This window comes from Cygnus olor, chromosome 1, assembly GCF_009769625.2.
Source record: "Cygnus olor isolate bCygOlo1 chromosome 1, bCygOlo1.pri.v2, whole genome shotgun sequence".
In the NCBI taxonomy this organism is placed as follows: Eukaryota; Metazoa; Chordata; class Aves; order Anseriformes; family Anatidae; genus Cygnus; species Cygnus olor.
In genome coordinates, this window is record NC_049169.1 from 169,659,040 (window position 1) to 169,682,063 (window position 23,024).

The 23,024-nt window shown below is 35.8% G+C and overlaps 1 protein-coding gene and 1 long non-coding RNA gene across 6 annotated transcripts in view; both read left to right on the forward strand.

Annotated features, from left to right (window-relative positions):
* Positions 1–23,024, forward strand: part of PCDH9 (protocadherin 9) — a 694,514-nt gene that overhangs the window by 88,111 nt on the left and 583,379 nt on the right. The window lies entirely within an intron of this gene.
* The window catches only part of LOC121061618, a 36,395-nt gene continuing 15,702 nt past the window's right edge, over positions 2,332–23,024 (forward strand). Inside the window, exon 1 of the long non-coding RNA XR_005815182.1 lies at positions 2,332–2,409. This is a non-coding gene — a long non-coding RNA (uncharacterized LOC121061618). The remainder of the gene's footprint in view (positions 2,410–23,024) is intronic.

Below are 23,024 nucleotides of genomic sequence, written 5' to 3' on the forward strand. Positions count from 1 at the left end.
AGTACTTTACTTCAAAGGTCTGGTTGCCTTTGGCTCTTGTCACAACAGATTGAATTTTTTCAGAGTAGAAAAGCATATTTATTTTGTTAAACAACCTCTGTGAATTACATGATACAAAAAAAAAAAAAAAGTAAAAAAAGGTTTCTGTAATCATTGAACTATAGGAGTTGGCAAATATAAATCAAGAATGACACAGACTCTGCCCTGAATATTTCTCTTCTCTTTTCTTCCTCCATCTCTCTTTTGCTTTCACCTGTTTAGACTTTCAAAAAAAATAAAAAAAATATAAACAACCACAACAAAAATAAACTAGTTAGCATGCAAGGTGTTGCACTTTTTGTCTGCTAGCAATAGCATCTTGAAGACCTTAATATGATTCTGTAAACTGTAAAAATAAGCAGTAAAAGAGGAAAAAAAAAAACATTAAATTATTTTCTCCTTTTTATAACTTCCAACAAAATTAAGTTTGAGCCACCCACCAGTGTATGGCATCTTTAATGTACTGAATGCCATGCTGTTTAGGCAAACCAGAACCCATAATAAAAACAATTCAATTAGAGAAGACAGTTAACCACTTTACCCTTAAGTGTAAATTGATATGTGAACTGAACTGAGTTCAGTTGTGCTGGAATGGATAGAATGTTACTGGTTTGTGTAGGTCTTAAAAGTGAGGAGGTCTGACACATGTTGCAGCAATTCTGGCAAATGTTCCCTCTCAACCTCTTTTTTTTTTTTTTTTTAATTTTAAATTTCCTGAGGGTCCTAATTAATAAAGTCAGTAAGAAAAGCAATCACAGTCTATCTGCATCCCTAATGGACTTTCATTAGAAGGGAGGCCAACTTCTTGCCTGTTTCAGATCTTCAGTTTATTGGCCACAATATCAGGCTTGGATCTGAAGCCTTTTTTCTTTCAGGATTTCTGTAATAATTATTTCCTTGCCAGACAAGCCCATTTTCTAAATTTCATACTGAGCTAGCCTCTCTAAAATAACCTTTTCTTCAGGTTCAGGAGTCTTGAATTCCAACCAAACATCTACCTTCTTATTGAAAATATCTGTGAGAAGCACACACACACACACATAAGTGAATGAATGAATGAATAAATAAATAAATAAAAACAATATATTTACACAAAATACCTTCTATACATCTCTATAAAATAGCAATTAATCAGCAGAGGTCAAGTACAACCTTGAGGTTGTCTCTGTGAGAATGGCTTATTTAAAACCTCTCGGTGATTGAAATATAAGAAATACCTAGTTCTTACTTTGGCATTTGTTCAAGTAGACTTAAAAACCTTTTCAAGGTTGTAAACTTGACTAGCTGTATTTTACAGATGGGAGGAGAAGGAAGCAATTTCACTTCCCTGAAGAAACCAATAGTAAAGTCACATTTAGAAATTCAGGCCTCCAGGCTTCCTGTCAGTACTCTCTAGATCCCACTTACAGTCAAATAACATAAAATGAAAGTTGTCTCAATGCCTGTTCTAGATGAAATATTATTAGGGTCATAGATTTACAGAGGTTTGTGTCCTTTGACTTTTAAACGCAAGTGTCACAATTTGTTCTAGGTGCATATTATAATAGCAGTAACACTAAAACATGGGAAATAGGTAGAAATAGATGGTGGTTGTGGCAAAGACATTTGGGTGGAAGATTTGGGCTCTTGTTCTCACTTTGTTAAGCATCATAAGATGTAAAATTTATCATAAGACTTGAAAATCAGCATAGAAGAAAATGTGGTGACCAATACTTTCCTAATAAGACTATATGACATTCCTGACTAATTCTAATATGAAAGAGAGAGGTCTTCACATTCAATGTTTTCCAGCAGACCTTATCTGAATTAGTGTTCAATTTAAGTTCAGTCATTGTTTTGAGAATGAAGAGTGTGTATAAGGACACTCCTGCTCCAAAACTAAGCAGTAAAGAAGTGAACGCTATCAGATGGGATAAAATATTAGATGTTAATCTTGTAATCAGGCTGGGTTCTCAACATAAATTGAACAAGTCACATTCAGAATATGAGCCACAACACAGCACACAGCCAATTGTTGGCAGCCTGTTGGGCTGCATCTCTCGAGAATAAGATCAAGTACACAGAATCGAAAGGGAGAGAAAGATAATTTGCTATGGAAGTCTTAAAACTGTATTCAATTTAGGCTCCGCTTAACCTCCAGGACCTTTATGAAGACAAGAGGCACAGAAAGTCAGAAAGGAGTGAACAAAGATAGATGGGAAAGGAAGGATAACTAGGTCAAAATAGGAGACGAGAGAAAATGACTAGGGTATTATAAAGTATAAAGTAGAGGAAGGATGGCACAAGGGAGAGAGAGGACCATTTTGTGCTAGGGCAGATGTGGAAGGAATCATCTTTCAGAAGTTTTTCATCCAGCAGTATCTAAGCCAGGTACCTTCCTCATCCCATTTTGTCTCTTGCTCGTGCACCCCTCATGTGCTCTTCATATGGTAGTGTAGCAAGATACAGAAGGTAGTATATTTTGCCTAAAGAAATCTTTTTTTTTTTTTTTTTTTTTTTGCAGGGCTGAGACATTAGTTTGCCCCATGCTGCAAGCCAGGCACCGGAAGCTGCAGCCATGGCAGGTCTATGAACCATGCAGGGATATGGGCTCAGTGTGGGCTCTGTGCGGGAGTGACAGTGAGTCAGGGCTCTCGTAGCAGCAGGATGCTGGGGCAGTTCTCAGAGGCACAACCCAGAAGTGGAAAGAAAACAGAAACTGGCTGCTATGTGAGCCATTCAGGGTGTCCATCCATACCTGTGCTGTGTCGTTTCTTGCAGCTCAGGTGCTGTCATAGTTCAAACCATCTTCATTACTTTGCCATTTTCCTCTGGATGGACCATTTAAAAAAATTAAAAAATCTGCTTTTTGAGACAAGACAAGAACATACAGTATTTAAGGTCACTGTATTTAAAAGCTCCATTTTCATTATTGTTCTCTTTTAGTACTCTGAATTCTTCAGACCTTAATAATTTTGTTGGGCTTTTCGACTACTGTTGTACACTGAACAAGTGGTTTTGTTGAACTGTCCACATCTTTTTCTTTGAATAGGTGCACTTAATTTAGAACCCATTTATACATAGGGGTAATTCACCTTATTTCATACAATGTGCATTGCCTCTTGTCTACACTGAATTTTATCTGTTGAGCTTCTTAAACACATAACTTTGTCCAGCTTTTCTGAAGTTCCCCCTGGCCTTCTCTAATCTTGAGTAACCTGTGTCATTTTGACTGTAAGTTTTAAAGGTTCCATTAATACTTTAAATAGTTTTTAATTTTTTGTTTTGTTTTGGGATTGGCAAGGCAGTATCAGAGGTACATTGAGAATACCTTTGTTCAGCAGAGCTGCAGTAATTGCTTCTGTCTCTTGTAGCTTGAGGAAAGTGAAATAAAGTGAAAATACCCATTCATAACAAGAAAATGTAAAGTCAAATAGGCATAAAGTTTTTAATATTTAATTTTCCACATTATAAAGTAGACTTCTTCTTTGCCTCCCCATAAATACAGAAATGGATAGGATTAATTAAACATTAAACCATTAATCTTCCTAAAAGAAAAGTCCTTGTTGGTCATGTTTAATATAATTTATTCCGAAGGTGATCTTCCCCCTATCTGAATTTCCACCATCATTGGTTTAAAAATAATTAATAATAAATAAATAAATATTTTGTTATCATATTGTTCCTATCTTTTTACTGGAGCAGAAGGAGTATTATTTGGTAAATCTTCTTTTAATTAAATAATTGACTGGAGGACTGATTGCACAATGGAAATGTGTGACATTCAGTGCAGCCACTGATTTAGAAATGAGACAGTGAGTCTGTGGACAAAAAAGGGTTTCTAGGCCCATAGGCTCTGGGGAAGAAGCATATTTACTTTCTAGGCTGTTTGCCTTCTAGAAAAGTAGGAGGAGCAGGGAATGAAGCCAACAGAATGGGGCCACTAGCATTTTTAGCTGATTATATGCAACATCAAGAAGGTACTATTTGTATCTGTGGGATATTACTATCGGCTGACAGAAACAGGAAGCAGGAAACATATGAAGTAAACTCAACAAAGCAAAAATATGCCATCAAGGAAGAAAATATACACCATAGAACTGCTTTTATATATATATATATATATATATATATACATACATATATATATATAAAAGTAAGTCATGCTTGCTTAAATTACTTAAGGATTCCATTCTGTAACCATGAGCATATGAACATAACTATTGCATTGGCAGTATGTATTCTTTAATTTATCTCTATTCCTAGCTTTGTTACTTTGTTGAATATGTTGGGGCTAAATGGATATTTCTGGTCAACATTATAAATGTAATAGCACTAAGCAAAAATAATAGTTACTAACATATTTTAAAAATATAATGGGAAGAAATAAATAGTCTTTATAGACCTTTTATAGCCATATAAAATGGGGGAGGGGGAGGGGGAGGAGGAGGGGGGGGAAGGGAAATGAGAGCAGGATATATGTCCGTATAGTGTATTTCCTAATGTGATATTGGCAAATAATGAATTGTCAGGAACTCTCTGAACATGGGGAGATAGGAAACTTTAAGAAACAGTCTGAATATTTTTACCTATTTTGAGACTCCCTTTATTCCTCCGTGGACAGAAAAGGAATTCTAATCCATTAACTCAGACTTTACCTACTCTCTTTTGAGCAATAACTCTACAATTTGTAGCATTTTCTTTTAATCTCACAATGGTATATTTACTATCTTAGTTCATAGGTTAACGGCACAATGAGTCCCAAAGGAGGAGAAGGGAGACCTATTGTTACTCAGATGCAGAAGATCTTCTCACAGCAACATCTATCAGTATCTTTCTAAAAGGAAACCAAAAGAAGAGTGGACAAATGATACAAAGTCAGGATGCAAATGTCAGTGGGAGAGGAAGTGAATATGAGACTGTGGCCCAGTCAGTGCTATGAGTACAAAAATTCAATCTAAGGTAGGGCCTTTCTACCTCCCGACTGCCATAACTTTGATTAACCTTGCAGTGTTTCAGCACAGGGTCACGCTATCCCGTTGACACTTTTCCTTTGAGATGTCAGTCACGTTTCAATGACTTCCAGTGTGGGCTTGTAAGTTCTGTCTCTTCATTGACTTTGAATGAGACAGGTTGCTTATGAATGCAGCTTGGAGTGTCACTCAGATATTCTTGCATTGTGTTATCTTTGATTGACATGTCTGGAGTGGTGGAAAAATTCAGGGTATCTAACTGCCCCTGTTTTGACAGTGAGGACCCTCATTTTTTTTTTCTTTTTATTATTATTATTTTTTTTAATTCTTGAGACTCTTGCCCTTCTGAAGATAATAAAATTTGGTATTGAGTTTCTTTTTTATTTTTTTTCTTTTGTATTAACAAGCACAGAAGAGTCCTGTCCTGCAGATGTAGCAACTTAGCACAGGTTTTCACAGCATGAAAAGTGTAAGCTTTACTAATGGAAGATAATATGTTAATGATAACAGAGAAAGTATAGGTTCAGAAAAGGACATAAAAGAAATTCCTTTTGGTTCAAGGTAGATTTATTTTATGTCTGTCTTGTGTAATTCGTAAGGGTTAGGTCCAAAGCTCTTTTAAAAGGACCAGAAAGAAGGGGGAAAAAAATCTAGTTTTCTAGTGTTTGTTATTAGCAACATAAACTGTAGCTGCTTTTGTGGAAGTTTCACTATATAGTAGAATGCTGTGTCCCAGAACAGTGATTGTTCCAAGGCAGTGTTATTCAATAAGCTGATTTATAACATATGACTCCAGTTATAATCCAAGAGTTGCTCCATTTATTTTAAACAAAATAAATATTTCTCTGCTGTATCCACTTGAAGTTTATAATCTTGTTTTCAGGAGTGCTCCGGCTCACGTAACAGACTTACCCCCCTTCCAGTGCTAACAGAAAATTCAGGGTCTGTGGTGGAGGATAGGAAAACTGTAATATAAAATAGTTCATATTTGTTTCATGGTATTTCATAAATCTGGTTCCCAGGCAGATTTTTTTTTTTTTTTTTTAGCTACTACTATAGCTTTCTTGCTCAGCTGAATGAAAAGCAGTATACAAAAAACAGTTACCGCTGGAAACCAGATGCAAAACAATAGCAAACAGAAACTTCTTTAATAAGCATAATCTGTAGTCAGTGAAAGGCAAAGACATCATTAACTTCACAACAGAACTTATTTTTCTACTGTAAACCATAGAGGAAGCAGTCATGCTGAGATGCAAATAAAGAACCAAGGGCTGTATCCTGAGCAATGCCGTGCTAAACTTTTGCATGTATGTCCATCCGTGAGGCTGAATCCTGAAACTTGATTAGATCTTTAGCCACCCATTCAGTGCAAAGGGAAAGTACTCTGGGGTGGAATCCACAAAATTTACTGTGATGAGTAGAGAGCTACTTAAGTAAGATAATAACAGTGAAAAGGGGATCGGCACATGTTGTCAGTCATCATATACAGTTACACCAGCAGGAATAAAAAACAAAAACAAAACAAAAAAAAATCATAGCTCATAGTCTCATGGCTACAGCACTTGGCAATGGGAGTTGGAATACCCTTGAAAGGCAATTGAAATTAATCCTCTCAAAAGTTACATGAGTGCTTGAACTACTGGATGAGTGGGACCAGTGGTTCTTTCAGCAGACAGTTTTTTTTTAAGTGGTACTTACAGTGGTACTTTGTAGAAACCTCAATTTGCTACAGGTGCACAAGAGTGCCTATAAGATCAAGCCCTCAAAAAAAGGAGGCAGAAGAACATCTAGCTTATTGATCCTGATATGGCTTAAGTCTGCTCTAGGTATGAAACTCTTCTTCTCTGTTGAAACTTAGACTCTTCCTTATGTGTGCAGAAGCAGGACCTTAGATGTGTGAAAATCTTTAGTGTACAAAGTGTGGAGAGTCTGACCTTGGCATTGCCAGATGCCCATCCAGCTCTCTCATTCCCCCTCCTCAACAGGTCAGGGGAGAAAATAAGATGAAAAATATTGTGGGTGGAGATAAAGCTAGCGAGATCACTTACCAATCATTTTCAAGGCCAAAAAAGACTTAACTTGGAGAAAATTAATTTACTGTCAACTAAAATAAAGTTGGATGGTGAAAAACAAAAACAAATTAAAACACAAGCTTTCTCCCATGCCCAAACAGTGCAGGAGGGGATGGGGAACAGGGGCTTGGGGTTGCATAGAGTACCTCCTCCTCTTCCACTTCCTCCACCTCCTCCTCCTCCTCCTCCTCCTCCTCCTCCTCCCTTCTCCTACTCTTTTTCCTTCTCCTTCTGCTAACTTTGGGGTTCGCAGGGCTGTTTCTCACACTTTTTTTTTTTTCTTTTTTCCCCTCTCTCCTCTCTTGTCTGGTTTTGCCCTTTCTTAAAAATGATTTCACCAAGGTGATGGCTGCTGGGCCTAGTTGTGTCCTGTGGTGGGGCCATTGGAGCTGGAAGGAACCAGTTGTGTCTGTCACAGGGCAGCCCCAGCCTCCTCCTCACAGAGGACCCCTGGAATCCTGCACTGCTAAAACATGGGTGCCTAACCCCAATACACTAGGATGTGGCACATGAGAAATTTAGCTTGATTCACAGATACTGTAGCAACAGAATTTTCAGGATTGATATTTTAGGTAGCCATGACAAATCATCTGTGTTCCATCTTGGTATCAGGAGAATCCCAGGTTGAATTTGTAAGAAATAAGGAAACATTTTTTTCGTTAACTTGCTTTTAACTTACTATAAGATGTCAGACTAATCATTTAACAATTCTATTCAGTAGTTCCTCTTCCCTTTCTCTCTATATTTTCTCTAATGCCAATCACCAAAAGTTTGTGAATCCCAATTAATGTTTGTAGTAGCTTTAAGAACTTTGGCAGAACCAGTCAGTTCAAATCTGTGCAAAAACTAGTGCTTCAGTTGGAAACTTTACCTTCTTCTTCTAATGCACATTGCAAGCAGATATTAGATTTTATTATGTGGCACACAATACCAATATTAAGTTTACTATGCTTTTTCTGTTTCTAGCTTATACACAAAGAAAATGAAAGCTGATCTATGAAAATCTAACGAGTACATGTATACATTAGTCTATTGGCTGTGAAAAACAGATAGGTGCATTTCTAAAAAACGAGATGCCTTTGCTAGTAATAATTTTTATGCTAGTAATAATTTTAATTATTATGATTTTTAAATTTCATTTCCATTAGTAGTTACACATAATTCTTAACACTCTGATACCTCTTCAAATGATTTTGAGAGTGTTGACATGTTTTCCTCAAAGGTAGAGGTTTCTAATACCTTGTAAGTAGTTTCTTTTTATTCATTTATTTGTATATAATATATTGCATATAACACTAGTGCAAAATATGTGTATATGTGTACATATATATATATATGATATATATAGTATATGTATATCATTATTCTGTCAATGGCAACATAATGGCCACCCTAGTGATAGGAGCTAATATGCTCAAGAAGAGACCTTTTTAAAACATACTGAAACTCCATGTGATACTGACTTCATTCTTCCTTCACCTATCTTGAAATCTAGCAGAGCCGAAAGAAAAAAAATCGTATTTCCCAGTGGACAGTCATGAGCAAAAAGACAGAAAGCTGTGACATGACTTGAGATATCACACTGGGGGGTCATTGTCTAACTGCAGAGCTCTGTATATTATCACAATAAATGGCTGTGGAAAGTCTTTTAGTTATCTAGAAGAGGTGTTCAGAACCAATTTTCTAATGTATGAGTCTAATATGTGCTTTAATATTAGATGTCTACTGAACTATTTCTCCTGATCTCAGTGCCTGTATTTTTATGCAGTTACTGACGAGGTTTAAGGTGGGTAAAATTAAGCAGGCAGGATCTCTCTTTGGGTCTGTGAAGGTGTGTAACTTCTCTTCATTGCTTAGCTAAGTTGCTCATAAAAGCAACTTAACATAATTTAGAAAGTTTGCTTTGCCAAATACTCATGATATAGGTATAAATAAGTTATTAAGTTAGATAGGCTGAGTGCTAAGGGTATATGGATTACATTTACCTAGAGTAGTCAAATATGCAGTGAATACTAAGCAGGGAAAAAGCTAAAGGAGGGACTAGATTTCTGTATTCATCTGTGAGTGGGAATAAAAATTTGCACTTTTTATTAGTCAAAATTTGCTAGGACACCAACCTCTTAGAATTGTACAATTTCACCAGGAGATTTAGTGAGTTTCAGGGTGAATAGAAGAAATGTTAGAAGGCAGCCAGTACTTTTTGTTCTTTGCAGCTCTCTACTTTCTACCAGTCTGACTGAATCTACCTAAATGACTAAATGACTGTGTTTCAGCCATCCCTGTTGGGAGATCTTCTTCATAATCTGACAGACTTGGTGTCATTAGGAAGTCTTCCCTAATATTTTGCCAGCAGGGCTCTACTGAAGCTTTTAGGGTAGTGCTATAGATGTGGAACTGTTGAACCATGCAACACTCAAACAGTGGCAAGGTGGTATGTCTTTCTGGGATAATGACAACAAACACTTCCTGATGACTTTGGAAATGAGTGGATAGAAATAATTATTTTATTTTTGTTTTATTCTACATGACTGTATTCAAGTGCTCTTTGACTACCGGATATTATCTCTGAGTTGGTGGCTCTGGAACACTCACCTACTTTCTCAAAGACCGTCTGTTTGTCCTTCTCTTTTGAATACAGCCATGCTGCAGTGGTGAAATATTAGTGTTACTATTAAGTTTAGATTTTCTTAGTTTAATTCCACTTTGCTTCACTGTATAGGGTATATACATCATACATGAATGTCTCCCTGAAAAGGTGGGAAACACTCATCATTTTGATTCCCATCAAGCAAAATGGGTTCAGCCCAATTTGTCCCAGTTCAGAGTATGTGCCCTACCCTGATAGATGGAGCAGCAACAACTATTTGAGTGCAGTGCCAGATTTATTAGGTGTGATCCAGAAGTGCTGATTATCAAAACCCTGTCAAGCCCCCTTTATAGATTTAGATGGAGTAGAGAAGGAGGCATGCATTTCTGAGAAAGCAGAAGAATGGATTTAATGCTCAGATTAGACATATGACCGAGTTTCACAGGCTTTATGGTTGCTTCACATCCTCTGCACTGAAGTAGCTGACTGTGTGAGTACTCCTAGCCAGTGGTAATTAAAGTGTAATTAGACATGATCCATTGATGTAGCTCAGCTCATGTGTGGTATGTCTCTGTACCAAGGTCATTTGAGTATGTGTCTAAGACAACTTAGATAAGCAAAAAGTAGTGATTTGAAACAGAAGGATGGGCTATTTACGTTAGGTGTTTAGAAAAACTTTTCAGTGGCAAAGATAGTTAAACATCAGAACTGTTTTGTGATACTGCTGTCACTGCAGATCTGGAAGACATGAGCGTATTACAGGTAGGAAGAATTGCTTTCTTATGGGTGGAGGCAACTTTCAGTGCTAGGATTTAAAACAAAACAAAACAAAACAAAACAAAACAAAAACACACACACAAAAAAAAAACTTGCTTGCCCTAATCCATTTAGCAGCAGTTTTATCAAAAGTCTGTGTTTGAGGAGGGTACCTAGTCTTGGTTTCTCAAATCCTGCTGTTCATTTGAACAGAATATTTAGTCCACAGTTTTTGTTTATGATTTTTTTTTTTAATCTCTCTGACAATGTTTATATTTCTATCCTATATACACATAGCTCCTTCTGAGTTCTATTTGTTACTTGGACTTTTCCTATGCAAATTCTGAGCTAGGCTAGATTTGCTAAAATTGTGGTTGCACAAAGAACAATGAAGACAAGATATGTCTTCATATAATCTTCAAGCGTAATAAAATTATTTGCCTTCAATATTTAAAAAATGTAGGAGAAAGTATATTTTCCGTATTATAAGCTGCAGCTGTCATTCCTGCATCTTTATGCACATGTGCCTCTGGAGAAAATAGCTGTGAGGAAGCTATTCACTTCCACTTCCTTGTGGAAGTCCCTGTTCTGGGTGGAGTGTTATTGCCACAGTCACTCCTTGCATGATTCTAGCCATGAATGTACTTTGTGGCAAATAGTCTTAATTTCAACAGCATGTGCTTTTTATTAATTTTACTTCATTGTATATTTTCACTTTAATTTCATTTGAGCTTTATTTTCCTACAGAAAAGTTATGCAGAAACTAGAAAATAAATTAAAAAGAATCTCTGACACACTAGGAGACACACAGCTCAATAACTCATTAAGGTTTAGAGATGCTTATTACATATATTCTCAATTTTCATTCACAACATGCGAAGTGCAAACTCTCCATCTCTCTTTTGACTGTGCACTGTTGGTAAGATGGATTACATTTTTTCCTTGCACAGGATATATTGACTATTAAGATCTATGAAAATAAACAATAAAAAATCTAATGAAATGTTACAGTATAGAATAAGTAGTTGCTTTTAATGCTTAATAAGTAGTTGCTTTTAATTAATGCTGTTTGAGCTGCATTGATTGTACAAGTTACAGAGTTTAATATTTTTGGAGGAAAAAAATAGGAATTTGCTTGAATTATTCATGTTTTGAAAATGGCCTGTATGACCGCTATTTTCATAACTCATTTTTACTGCAAGTTTAACACATACCAAAACTCCCACTGAATTGAGAAATTAGGATAGTTATGATTTTAGCTAAAGTATTTTCATGCTTTCTTTTAAAGAAAAATATTCCTTATTGCTAATATACCGCACAATGCCATGATTGGGAAAATGCAGACCTATGAAATCATGTAATGTTTTCCTTCAATTGAGTAGGCTATAACAATTTATCCTTTTTAGCATGAACTAGATAGCTCTTAAAAGATTTTTCATCTCCCTTTCTCTCCAGTGCAGGAAAAACCTAGACCCCACAAAAATGACTCTTTCATAACAGATGATGTGGAAACCAACAACAAAAGGAACAGTATTAAGCCTGGGGTACTTTTTCTGATTTTGGTCTGTAGGAGGGGAGAAACAGAAAATAAAGCTATCCTCTCACTATTGTCTTTATTCTCCCTCTTACGACCACATGGAAATCAATTGATAAAGGGTCTTGTGCACCTTGGATGCAAAAAGGGAGTAAGAATTGAGGAGCAGGATTTTTGTCTTCAGGGCCCCAAGTTGCCTGTGCATGCAGATTAGCTTGGATCTTGGTTCATGTTTCTCACAGTCTGAATCCTAACACAGTTAGCAGCTGGAACCCTAATATCCTCCTTGGAAGATATTAAGCTAGATCCATATTTATTCAGCACCTTTTCACGAATCAAATTTATGCAATCAAATAGGAAAATTTACTTGCAGCTTGCTGCTCCTCTATTACAGCAGCAATGTTTTTGTTCCTGAGTACAGCCAAATTAATAATTTCTTGATATATGCCAGGTTATATTGCTCTTTCCTGACCAAATAAACTAATTTAAATATGTTGCTTGTACTACACTTGGAGGCTGACCCTAGTAAATTGTGGTGACATCCAGAAAATTACTCATTAGGAAAAGGTATTTAGAATAAATGAGCTGTAGATTGAACGAGAAAATGTGCTATAAATCTCATTTTTTATGTGTTTGATTTAATTTACAGTCCCGGTTCTGGTCCATCTTCATCTGGATATTGCTTTATTCTTAAAAGGATTTAGAACAAAATGCACATCCACCTAGCATGGTATTTTGAATATTCTCTTACCTTTGACAGACCCTCAGATTTAAGGAAGCAAGAAAAGCATGTTTGCCCTAATGATTTTTTTTTTTTTATCAGAAGAAAACCATCAATTCCTAATGAAAAACTGCTAAACATAAAAAAAATAAAAATAAAAAAAAATTCATGGGCCATATGGCAATTATGCCAAAAGACTGAATTTATTACCAAATAAAACTGTTGGCTTGTGCATTTCACAGTTTTCTCCATTCACAACCAGTGTGTTTTTAGAGGTTTTCTGTAGGGTTAGTTGCCCAGACTTCTGCAAAAAACAACAGTTTGTCCTTATTGCAGTAGGTGTTAGGAAATCAAATCCAACTGGAGCACCGAATGAAATTACAGACTGGTTTTGTCCCAGCTGCATGACACATGCCAAGAGCTGATTTTTCAGTGCAGACATTTAAACAAATGAATACAAAATTGTATTTGTTCTCTTACTGAATGAATTATCCTTATTGTGTTTTTCATATTTCTATGTGCTATTTAATATTTCAGAAAATACTTTTCACTTTCACCTCAGTGAAAATGCTTTTGCACATCACTTTTTCTTTTAATAAGTAGTCCCTTAAAGAACAAAATAACAGCCAATGTAAAGCTCAATTTGATTTTCTAAATCAAATCAAGTAAACTTTGATAACAAATAGATATTTTTGTCTAACAGACTTATTGCATTAGAGCTAGTCAGATAATAGCCATAATGACTTACAACAGCTTCACATGTGACCTGTTTCATTGTTGCTGTTGTGCTGTTGTCTTGTCAAATGTCATTATTTAAAAATAAATAAATAAAATGTGGGATTCTGGAGTGGTTCACTCACTAGCAGTACAGAAAATTCCTGTGCAATTTCTTCTAATACACCCTGGTCTCAGAGAGCCTTCTAATGAATACTCACATCTCAATATGATTTTTAATGTTTAAAAATGTGTTTAATATCTGAACTTTTTTTTTTTTTGGCCATCAATTTACTTTATTATCTACAATTTTAATTAGGTCATATTATGGAAAGTATTTCCCTTCTTCCTCCCCCTCTCACCTACTGCAGCTATTCATCTATGAAAGTGGACATTTGCATTATCACCTCTGATCAGATTTCTTCTCTGTGAGTCTGTGATGCAGTTACCATGCATTTAGCATGCATATTTAGGCAACATTTGTACAGACCTTTTTATGTAGCTTGCATCCAAATTGTAAAATGACTTTTTTTTTTTTTTTGGTGCAAGCATCTACTAAATGAACTTTCTTGGTGTGTTCAGCAGTGCTTACTACATTCAAATTTTATCGCCAAAAAGGGTGAAGGGATAAATTTGAAGACATGTGATCCCCTCACTTCCACTTGGCCACGCAGTGTGACTCTCACAATTAAGTTGGCAGAGATCCTTGAGATGTGAAAGGGAATCCTTTAGCAAGGACAATGATGTTTTTATTTGGCAGTAAGAAAAGATGCAAGGGAATACAATTAAGCTCCATACTCTTGCACTGAATGGCTTAATTCAGCTATGCTCGTTCACCAATATTTCACTCGTGTTGCTGTGATTGGCATGGAAGGGAATACAGGAAAATTAAACCACAGAAGCTCTCTTCACAGGGACAACTTACTTATCTATAACCTGTCAAATTCACCAACAGCTAACATCAGTATATTAAACTGTTTCTGAACATATTCATACAGCTTGTTTGGCAGATCAGTTCTGTGTATGGAACTAATCTTTGACTCTCTTCCGTCTCTCTTGGCCTCTCCTGATTTGCCTTCTTTGGCATCTAATGTAAAGGAAATAGTATAATGTGAATTTGTGAACGATAGTTTCAGCAAGTTCATGCTGATATAGAATTTCCCTGAGAGGCAACTTTAATAATGGATTGGCACAACACATTTGCTGGAGTGGATTTGATGCCTTGATTGAGTTTCCGTGGTGCGTTTGTTGTTGCTTTGGGGAACGTGCGGATATTGGGTTCAACAGACCATAGAATTTTGAATTAACCTCTCTTTTTCTCTTCATGAATATAATGGCTTCACAATCTGTTCTTGCCTGGCCTTTTATTTAAGAGAAAGAAGAGAAGTTTTATTTTTTAAAAAAAAAAGCCATTTTTGAGTGCATTGTGAGGAAAAATAAATATACATAAGAAAACGTTGACTCATAAGAATCTCTTAGGCTACTTTCCCTCAAGAGCATCCTACACTGATTCACTATAAAATATTCAGTTCAGCCCTGAAGTGTAAAAGACGAAAACCATTAGCCCTAAGTTCAGAAATGGCAGCTTCAGTTACACACTTTGTTTTGGAGAAGCCTGTGATGAATTTGAGAGACTCCTGGATGATTTTCAAGAGTCCTGTTAAACCCTGTCAGCGGTCTCATTTTAGGTAAATATCTCTTTTTCTTGCAGTTGTAATTGAATAATGCAATTTTACAAGAAAAATTGGGGGGGGGGAGGAAAAAAAAAATATATATATATATATTTTTTCTTCATTCCCTGCTGCTGTGTTCAAATAATCTTCTGTTTGTTTTTTTAGTCAACTAGAAATTTGCTATGAGGGTCTCAAAACACCAGAGGAACAATCTGATCTTTGCCTTATTTCCAAATCCAAAGATTTTTGTGTGTGTGAGCTACACATTCAAATAGGGGAGAGGATAGTGGGTAACAGAAAACAATAATTAGAGGCTATATCTGTATTGCAAGGTGTAAAATGTGCTCAGGGTTAACTTAAGGGAAAGCTGATATAAAAATACTAATACGATGATTTGTAAACTGAGGTATAGAGTGAGCTTGAAATCTGTGTTATTTTAAAATGACATACCTGCCAAAGTACGTAAGCTTCCTTACATACTCCTACTCCTACTCCTTAGGTTGTTACATTACAAAGAATGTAAAGCATTACATTTGCTCTATCTTTAATATTTCAACATATGTTTACTCTTTACGACCTGTTCGTTTATCAAGAAACATATTTGTTATTTTAATTCACTAGGCGTCAACTTCAGATCAATCTCATATTATTTTGGTTGTTCATCTCACAAGCATATGTTTATATCTAAGCTTTTAATTCAAAACAATAATCAAAAATAGTCTGGAAAAATATGATTACTAAAGGTTTTGGTTTTATTTTAGAGGAAACATGATATGAACTGTTTTTTCAAGTTTACTAATTTTACCTTATGTTAACAGCAATCTATTGATATATTCCTGAACGCTCTTTCTAAGTAAGTGCTGGCCATGATTACAAAAATGAATAAAGCTATTGCATACTTTAGCAATTTGTTTCCTGAGATCCTTGTTCAAAGTTGTATAGGTTTTAGAAAGCAAATTAATTTTGAGAAAGTTAAATTAACCCTAGGGAAAGTCTGTCTGTATTTCAGACTTGCAGTAAATAATTTATGTGGAATTTATTTGCTTTAGGAATTAGCTCAACAGATACTGACCATCCTTTAGCTCTTAAGATAAGAGTGTTTAAGGCTTTAAATGTTTCCATTTCCTGACAGACACACCAAAAAGTGTGAATTTCTTCCTTTTGATTATAATTCACTACAGCAATCAAAAAAAAAAAACCAAGAAAAACCCAGGCTTTTCATAGGTTATCGTACGAAAGGGGAATTTTTTTATTTTTCAAATTTTCTTGTTCTCACTATTTTAGCTCCACGTTTGCTAACAACAAGAAACACAAGCTTTAAGTGCATAAAGCACAGGGTGAAGCTTGAAAGCCTGAAGGAGTAGGGGGCACTGTTGTTTTATTGTCAACTGACTTAACTTTATGATGGAAACACAGAATTGTAAAATCATATAATAGTTTGGGTTGGAAGGAACCTTAAAGATCATCTAGTTCCAAAACCCCTTGCCATGGGCAGGGACACCTTCCACTAGACCAGTTCACTCAAAGTCCCATTCAACTGGCCTTGATGGGATGGGGCATTCACAACTTCTCTTGGCAACCTGTTCCAGTGCCTCATGACTGTCATGGTGAAGAATTTCTTTCTAATAGCTAAGCTAAATCTACCCTCTTCTAGTTTAAAGCCATTGCACACTCCCTGAAAAAAAGTCCCTCTCCAGCTTTCTTGCAGGCCCCTTGTAGGTACTGGAAGGCTGCTATAAGGTCTCCCCAGAGCATGCTCTTCTCTAGACTGAACATCCCCATCTCTCTCAGCTTTTCTTCATAGGAGAGGTGCTCCAACCCTCTGATCATCTTTGTGGCCCTCCTCTGGACTGGTTCGAATAGGTCCTTGTGCTGGGGGCCCCAAAGCTGAATGCAGTGCTCCAGGTGGGATCTCACGAGAGCAAAGTAGAGAGGGAGAATCACCTCCCTCCTGCTGGACACACTTCTTTTCATGCAGCCCAAGATACGGTTGGCTTTCTGGGCTGCAAATGCACATTGCTGGCTTTTGTTGGGTTTTCATCCACCAACACCTCCAAGTCCTTTTCCTCAGGGCTGCTCTCCATCCATCCTCCACCCAGCCTGTATTTGCGCTTGGGATTGCCCCAACCCAGGTCCAGGACCTTGTACTTTGGCCTGTCAGATGTTGGCTTATGAGATGAACAACCAGGCATTCCTACTCTTTTTGCTCTTGCCTTTGCTTATTCCATCTCCACAGATAAGAGTTAAAATTGGTTAATAAATGACTAGTGCCCGTTGCTCTAAGGTGGGTACAGAGAACTGAGAATCGCAGTAATGCTGTAAAGTGATACAAAGCATTTCTTTAAAACTGTTCTTCCCACTATTTTTATCTCTACTGGGCTCAACTGTAAAAGTGACAGAGGGAAATTTTAGCAGAAGTTGTCATGATGTTGCCAAGCCCACATGACTGTACTTGATTTGGAAATCCAGCTTCTTGCATGGCATGAAATGTGGGCAGTTTTGGTATCAAATCGGTCTGCTTTTTACATGCAAATAAAAAGCACTTAGCTTGTTACCATATGGAACAAAAGTAATTACTAAGGATGAAAGGCAAAACAAGACAATTAACATGCTTGTTGTTTGTCAAGAAGCAACCTTCTACATCTCAGGATGCTGTAATTCAGGTCTCATGATGAGGGTTTGTGGGAATGCACCAGAAGTAGTGATTTGAAAGATTTATTCACTTATTGCAGTGACAAATGCAATGGAAACCTGTTCAGAGACTTGCTTTATACTCAATTGCTTCTTATAACTGATTCATTTATCAGATATTTGACTAGGAGGAACTCAGTGTAACATTATATTGATGTAAATCAGTGCAGAACGAAATATGTTGAATTTCATGGGCTTGCCTGTACAGCAGAACTGATTATCTCTGTATCTTAAATATCAGGCATTTTCTTTGATAGGGTTTGCCACCTGTTGAATTCAATCTTTTTGTAGTTGTCTTTCTTATGAAACGGTAATTTCTAAATAAAGGTATTATTAATTATTAATTATTAATTTATACATAAATATAGGGAAATTTTGTATATATGAAAACACTGTAACACAGGAAATTGCTCATGATTTCCTGTCTTCTCTCATTTGATTTGGGTCAAGGTTACAAGAGGAGTTATCATTTTTCTGTGTCAGAATATTAAAAAGTGAGTATGTTTTAGAGCATATTTTCATGTTCTGTGATCTAGCTTCAGTAAGACCAGTTCTTCTATACAACATAACTCCAGTTTACAGGCATATTCTTCCTTCACTTGTTTTCTTATTCAGAGAAGCTTCAGTTCTTAAAACTGTAAAGAAAATGGTTTCAACAAAAGTCCCAGAAGAAGAGTTTTGTAACTGGCCAAACAGAGAGAATAGGTTAGCAGTCTGCAGTCCCCATGGTCCATATTAGGTACTTTAATTTTACCAAATACGCAACTCTATGAGCATTAGGGACCCTGTTAAATCCTTAGCCACCACAGGGTCTCCAATCTTGAGTGAAAAATTCCTTAATGTGACATGACATTCTCTTGTATCTGAGTTGCAGTCTATCCATTTCCCCACGCTCAGGAAATACCCTGGCATTTTCTCCACCTTCCCTGATATGTTGATTCCTCTTCATGGCTTGATGAACTGGATAGGGAATCTAGGGAGAATGAGAAATATGGAATACAGTGTATGTCTTTATCTATTTCAGCAATCTCCATTCATAGGATTTATGGTTATTTTTTTCTGAATAATCCCTTCTAATTTGGGGGTCATGACTACACAAGCAATGTGTATAGACATGACTAGGCTATTTTAGTCTAATTTCATTTTCTTGCCACAATATTTTTCTTAAAAGTAATGTTTCCACAATATTCTCCAGTGAATGCTTCTTGTATATAAAAATAAGAAGATGGAAAATTACAAGACAAAAAATGGTCTTTTTTTGAGCCTTTCTTACCCAGGAGAACATTTAATAATTTTTATGGAGCATATTCATAAAATATTGTCTACTGTATGTGAAATGATTGAAATATCCTGAAAATATACACTATGTGCTTCTTAAAATAAAAATTAAGAATGCATGGTTATATATGTATATATCTACTTATTACTTACACAGTTATTATAATACAGGAGTTACGATGAGAAAGTGAAGCCAGAGAGGTTAGGATACACACACACACACACACACACACAAAAGTTGACCAGGGTGGTGTAAGTGCTGACTTACTAGTTGCCAACAGAACTACATTAAATGTTTTAATTGACCCACATGACATAGCAGCAACTTGTCCAAGAGGGCTGTGTTTTTGTTTTGTACTGCAAAGACAGCAGCCTTAATTAAGATGTGTGATGACTTTAACTGAATTTTTCTTCATTTAGTCAAAGCCTTTAAATTTCTCAACAGTGCTGTTTATAGTATGCTGATTTGAGTTAATTTTACTACACCAGATGATACACTGATTTAGAAATGCATGTAATAGTCCAATTTTGAATGGAGGGAGACCCTTTCTTGGTTTATTCTTGTAGGCACATATTGTCTGTTCTGACCTGCAATTCATGTAATAATTCATTTTTAACGCTGGCACAGGTGTCCTTTTGAATTTAAGTATGCTTTCCCTACATATTGTCTGGTAAATTTTTTTTTCTGATGTATGGCTCTTTATCACATCGTTCTGTGTGTGCAAGTATTTTTATAACATCAGCTTTTGTAGCTGTTTCTAGTTCCATAGTTGAATTTCCTATTCTCATTTCTGAGTTTTATATTCAAACTGTATGCATGAGCTTTAAAATACCATATTCGAATCACTCTTTCAATTTTTCAGTGAAATTTGAATCTGTCTGAACCTGATTTATTCTCCAGCCCAAAAACAAATGATCTGATCAAGTAACAGTTGAGAAAAATAGCAAAGAATTACAGAGTTCCCTGTAATTTCAGATCTAGATAGTTACCTATGGCATTACAATGGTGAGGGCTTGACTCTGCAGAAATTATTTATAGTAGTTCTTAAACATACGGGTATGTTTTTTAGATTTTCTTTAAAAAGTGTTTGTGTTTTTTTTTTTCCTCCTCTAAATAGAAATGAAAACAAATCACACACACATACACAGAAACACACAAAAGAGAGGCTAACTCTAATTAAGTCATCACTGACAGATATTTATTTCTTAAAGTCACCCAACTAGGGGAACTCCAAAGGTCACTTAGCAATCTATTCCAGTGTTTCAGTATCCTTCCTTAGTGCTAGAAAGTTTTTCAGCATCTTGCTACAATTTAATTTCATTGCTTCATCATGGCCAAGACATTCCTCTTTAGAGCTACCTTTTATACATTAAAATATTTATATCATCTTTATCTTCAGCTTCCTCTTGTTTAGATTTAGGAATCTCAGGTTGTTCAATCTCAGATCTTTTCTTGTTGGTCAGATTCCTAGTAGTTCTCCTTTTGACTTTATTGTAGCCCATTGCTGGTTTGTATCTCTGGAGCTGCCCAAAATAGGACAGAAGCAATCCATCTCACGTTTTACCAAAACTAGAGAAAAGCAGAAGTTTTACCTTGTATATCCTGCAGGTAGTTTTAAGGTAAAATTTTTAATATCCAAGGACGATTTATTTTCAGATTGGATCCTTTCAGAACCCCAGATTGGATCCTTTCAGATCTCCAGATCCTCCCTTGAAAAGCCTCTACTTAACTGCACAGATTTTTTCCTTTTAGAATCTGCATTTTAACCTACCTTCCAACACACTGGCAGGCCCAGCTATGTGCCTTCTTTAAATGCAGTATGCAGTATTATTAAAAGTTTTGTGGTTTTTTTTTAAATTATTATTTTTAAAAATAATAATTAATAGCATAATCTTGATTGCTCTCTCTCTACAAAGTTATCTAATCCATTTTGTATGCACACTACATTAGCTACTTAAGCAATTTTTCTTTTTCTCTTTTTTGTATGTTTGAGAATTTTCTGTGATGCAAGGACCTTGAGGCCGTGTAAGTGAATGTAAATGGTTTGCAACTCATCTATCCACAAGGTCTGTTACCATTTTGGGGAAAGAAATATCTCAGTTGACATGATTTGTACTTAGAGGATTGACTAATTCTTAACTAATTGATTTTGCCTGTTTCTTACCTCCATTTCATTATTTCCAAGAACTTATAAAGAACACTGTTCATTTGTTCCAGATTTTTTGTGAGACTTAATAGCTGTCAGTTTTATTACTCCTAAACTCATGCTTTCTTTTTTAAGATATTATGTTTTTATTTTTCCATTTTATTGATACCTTATGTGTCCTTCACAGCCTACTTTTCTAATTGTAACATAGTTTTGAGATGGCTTTACCAGTTGTTGAAATACTCTAGGAGGAAGTTCATCAGGCACATCACATCTGTTCTGAAAAATAATTTACTTAAGTACTTTCCAACCTTTTCTGCCTGTATTTTGAATTGAAATAATTCCTTTTTTTTTTTTTTTGTGTGTGTGTGTGTGTGTGTTAATTATGCTAGTCAACCCCTCATTGTTGACCTTTTAGTTTAGAACTAATGAAAAAAAGGCATTAACCACTTTGATCTTCATAGCGTCATTTGTCAGTAACTTTTCTCTGTTGGACAACAGAACACCACTTTCCTTTGTCATTCACTTAGTTTGAATAGATTCAATTAGATCAGTGCAGGATGGGGATTTTTGTAATTATGTTTTATCCTCCCAGTAGGTCAGTTTACATTTCCATTGAAGGGAACTTTCTATTGACCTTACTGTATTCATGTATGTTCCAAATTCAAATTCCTTGTATTCCTGAAATGTTTTATACAAGTAATCATGCATATTATATTAAAAAAAAACAAAACAGAACAAAACAAAAAAAACATTCAAGCCAAAGCTAGGAAAAGCTGAAGTTCAGAAGCTTGACAGTTTTGTCCTGTGACACATTCTTCACATTATTATTCACACAAAAGTGAACTCTTCAGCGACTGGAAATTACTTTGGCATGATCAGCCAGTCAGGATTTGATCGTGTCAACATTCCTGATTCTCTAATTTACTACAGAGGACCTTTATATTCTGGATTATTTTTTTTAACAGATCCAGATATCTTCAATCATAACTGTTCTACTAGGATAGATGAAGATATCGATCACTAGAAACATAAAAGTGTTAAAAAGGAACAACAACAACAACAAAAAATCACAATTTTATCTCTCAGAATGAACTTGAATTGAATCGTCCTTGCCCTCTTGTTTAAATTTCAAAATTTGTTAATATAGTACTTTTAGATTTACTCCTGATATTGTTTAAAAATATATTCAGCAGGAATAATCTCCTCTTCTCAGGTATATTCTCAGGTACTTCTCAGGTATACAGACCACAGTGAAGACTTTCTATAGTTGAATTAATGCAGGGCTTTCTACACGTAAATTACTGCAAATATGTTCCTCTTTCTCACTTTGTCTCTTTCGCACTATGTCACTCAAGCAGAATCATCTCGACCATTTTTAAGATTACATGAAAATCTCACAAATAGAATTTAAAAAACTAAGTGAAATAGAATAAAGTTATAAAATGGTTTTGGTATGACAATACTTTCTGTAACACTTCAGTAGTATCTGTTTGACTTTCTGTAAACAACTGTTCTGTGTGGCATGGTACCACCAGTACAAGATGGCTGAAGGTAGTTTAAAACAGTTAGATGAGGATACTTAGGCCATTTTTATGAAGCAAATCCTTCAAAAATTTCTCTACTGCCTGAAGCAGAATGTGGTTTTAGCATTGCATTTAGCAGTGCAATTTGCAGATGGCCTGTAAAGTGAAGAATGGGAAAGCTGACAACTAGGACAATATACTCCTGGTTGCCTTTGTCTTCAGATGGGACAAGAGCATTGAATTTGAAGATATGGACTCTGTAGCTATTCATATTTACTATTAGTCACTGGAAGGGGAGCTTCCTGACCAGTGGAGACTGGGATTTACAGTTCTG